Source organism: Centruroides sculpturatus, unplaced genomic scaffold, assembly GCF_000671375.1.
Source record: "Centruroides sculpturatus isolate CEXI.00-Female unplaced genomic scaffold, Cexi_2.0 scaffold205, whole genome shotgun sequence".
In the NCBI taxonomy this organism is placed as follows: Eukaryota; Metazoa; Arthropoda; class Arachnida; order Scorpiones; family Buthidae; genus Centruroides; species Centruroides sculpturatus.
In genome coordinates, this window is record NW_019384391.1 from 816145 (window position 1) to 819985 (window position 3841).

Here is a 3841-nt window from a genome sequence, read left to right on the forward strand (position 1 = left end):
AACAACATGAATGTGTCTATGAATATTTTATATTAATAAAATACCAAAATTAATTAATTAAAAGATTGAACATTGGTTTGAAGCATGATTCTACTAACCAAATCACTGTATTGTATTACAGTATCCATGCACAATAACTGATTACAATATGCATACATTTGTGATATTATTCATATTTAAGTTCAAATTATATTTTTGTGAGGTTAGCCGATTGGATGGAAAGTGTCACAACAGTAAAGTGGTCAAAACAGTGATGTGGATGTGGAAAGACTCACCAAGACAGGTTTACCATTTGAAACCGTTTAATAGATATATAAATTTCCTTACAACTATTCATATAATGAGGCGTAATGCCTATCCAACAGTGGGAAACAAGTCAGTTCAAAAACAGTCCAAATGTTCCAGTGATCATTTTGTTTCTTCTGGCGAAGGTGATGAGGAGAGCGACAGTCCTGGGGCACACAGCACAACTTGCAAAGATGATCTCCAATGATCAGTTGTACCTGGGCGAATTTTGATGGGATGGGATAGTGAAAACAAATCCTAGAGTGTCAAACAAGCCTTTGTTGTTGAAGGAGGGGAGCACTATGAACCAAGAACTCCGAATGTCCTTGAAACACACTGTTTTATCAAGTTTTCATCCAAAGGAGCCTCTCCATTGGTCTCTCATTATCACCTGGAGACAATTCAAAACCCGATGGAGAGCATGAGAGGGGTCAACGTCACGACAGAATATGACTCCTCTCCTGTAGCATTCTTCTTGACTTTAGTCTCTTCTATTGTTTTAACAAATAACAAAAATCTTTCATTGTTCATTTGAGACCTTTGATTCCTCTTACAAGCATCTGAAAATGCGATTGTTAATTTCTCAATTGTTACCCCACATTCCCCAATTGACCCCATTCGGATCTTGACATTTTTATTCATGCTCCATCTTTTAATTCATGGAACTAGTTTTATACATGACCGTTTTACTCATCTAACTATAACTCGTAAATCCTTTTTTATTCATTCTCTCAAAACCATTAGGATTATATAGCATCAATTACTTCAGGACTTTTTACTTTCAAAAAAAATTTTTTTAATGTTTTTTACAACCTGGTTTTTATTTTATTATTATTTTTTATATTTTTTTTATTACCTTTTTATTTTTTTATCTGTTGATTTTTTAATGGGAATTATTGTTCTGATAAATATTTATCAAATGTTCTATGACTACTACTGTAAGTCAGTTTAAAAAATAATAAATTATATAGGTTTATTAAGATTTGTACCTCATTATTAACATTATTCAACTTATGAGAAGAGTTCCAGAATGGAACTTCATAATATTGAAGTTCCATTCTGGAACTCTTCTCATAAGTTGAATAATGTTAATAATGAGGTACAAATCTTAATAAACCTATATAATTTATTATTTTTTAAACTGACTTACAGTAGTAGTCATAGAACATTTGATAAATATTTATCAGAACAATAATTCCCATTAAAAAATCAACAGATAAAAAAATAAAAAGGTAATAAAAAAAATATAAAAAATAATAATAAAATAAAAACCAGGTTGTAAAAAACATTAAAAAAATTTTTTTTGAAAGTAAAAAGTCCTGAAGTAATTGATGCTATATAATCCTAATGGTTTTGAGAGAATGAATAAAAAAGGATTTACGAGTTATAGTTAGGTGAGTAAAACGGTCATGTATAAAACTAGTTCCATGAATTAAAAGATGGAGCATGAATAAAAATGTCAAGATCCGAATGGGGTCAATTGGGGAATGTGGGGTAACAATTGAGAAATTAACAATCGCATTTTCAGATGCTTGTAAGAGGAATCAAAGGTCTCAAATGAACAATGAAAGATTTTTGTTATTTGTTAAAACAATAGAAGGGACTAAAGTCAAGANGAGATTCAAGACATTTCAGTAATAAGACATTCAATTTAATAAATGCAAATATAATAATAAAACAAAATATAATTCTTTAAGTACGGAATACCTAATAATAATTACTACACATTAAAAAACTGTATTGACAAAATATATGCAAGAAATCAGGCATCCTGCAATAATGTTGGAGAAGCCACTTGAGGCTACAGTGTGAATTAAAATTAGTTTGGAAACTTTGCATATAGAGGTTTAAGTGAGTATTAAAACAAATTTTAATTCAAAGCAATTGAAGTCTAAAACTAGGCGAAATGTCGGAGGGATATGCCGATTGTAACAATTCTGATTTTTCCAGTATATTTTTATGAGGTGATGCAACAAGATATGCAGCTAATGAGCACTTAAAAAGTGTACATAATTCTTGAATGGATTCAAATCTAATTGTTAATTGATTAATTATTGAATCCTTTACTTTATAAAACCCACCAACTTTGAAACATTGTTCACTGTTTTCAATGCGCTCATCTATCTGTAATTCATCAAATAATTTTTTCATACAATGAAATCTTTTTTGGAAAAAAGAAGGTTCAATATTCCATATAGCTGATAACTCAAAGGCATTGTTTTTAACAAACTCCCAATTATTCTTTAAGTCCTGGAATTGGGTTAGGAATGATGAAAGCATCTCAACAGATTTCTCTATATCTTCATGAGCACCTGCAACATTTTCGAGACTGTATTAATTGGTTTAAGTATTTTAATTTGTACTATTATCAAAATAATAGTTGAAAATTGTTCAAAATAATTAATCAAATTTTTAGCTTCATGTTGCTCATCATAATTTTTTCCATTTAATGATAATTATGTCAATATTTTAATTACAACAAAATAACGAGAATGTAGTGCATCAAGAGCATTAATACGGGAAGACCATTGTGTTGGAGAGAAACTTTTCAATGTTTCTGCTAAGTTGGTTTGAATTGTTTCCATTAACGCTGCCCAATGCCTAACAGAACTGAAAAAAAAAAAAAAAAAATTTCTAACTGTTCATAAAATTGCCTGACTTCTTGTATCTTGGTGACACTGGTGTTGATCACTAAATTTGAATTATGAGAACATCAATATACAAATCTGGCAGCGGAATTTCGTTGTTTAATTCTTGCTTGTAACCCCGAGTAGGTACCACTCATATTTGCAGCCCTGTCGTAATGTTGACCATGCAATTTTGATAGATGGTGAAATTTTCAATACATTTTAAAACTGTTTCTAATCCTTATGATATCAGTAACCTGAATAAAATCCATGAAATGTTTCCTTTATTTGTGGCTTGATTGGTTTTTCATTTTCATCTTTTTTTTATTAAAACATAACTGAATATGATACTTAGCTGATCGAGTTTTGATAGATCTTGTGTTGTATCTGTTATTACTGTTATGAAAGTGGCCTCTTCCATTTCACTTTTAATTTAGACAGTAATTTCATGTGCAATCAAATTAATTCATTCATTTTGTATATCTGGATTCAAGTAATTGGTACTGCCTTTGGGTTTCTTTAATAGATCTGCTAAAACATCATCATAGCAAGANTTACTGTTATGAAAGTGGCCTCTTCCATTTCACTTTTAATTTTGACAGTAATTTCATGTGCAATCAAATTAATTCATTCATTTTGTATATCTGGATTCAAGTAATTGGTACTGCCTTTGGGTTTCTTTAATAGATCTGCTAAAACATCATTATAGCGAGAAACTAATTTAATTATTTCTAGAAAGTTTCCTTGCGAAGTTCCTACATCTTAAAGATCTGTAATCCTATCATCTTGGAAAAGTAAATTATTTATAGCAAGTGTTATAGTTACAACTACTATACATCGCAACACTTTGCGCCAATAATTTACTGCATTGTTGATTTCTTGCTGACTAACAACATCTATGGTTGAACCACTTTTCCATTAGTCAGGAA

At 30.1% G+C, this 3841-nt stretch overlaps 1 pseudogene; it reads right to left on the reverse strand.

Annotated features, from left to right (window-relative positions):
• Positions 1 to 2144: 2144 nt before the first annotated feature.
• Positions 2145 to 3333, reverse strand: LOC111618239 (annotated as a pseudogene).
• Between the last annotated feature and the right edge of the window lie 508 nt (positions 3334 to 3841).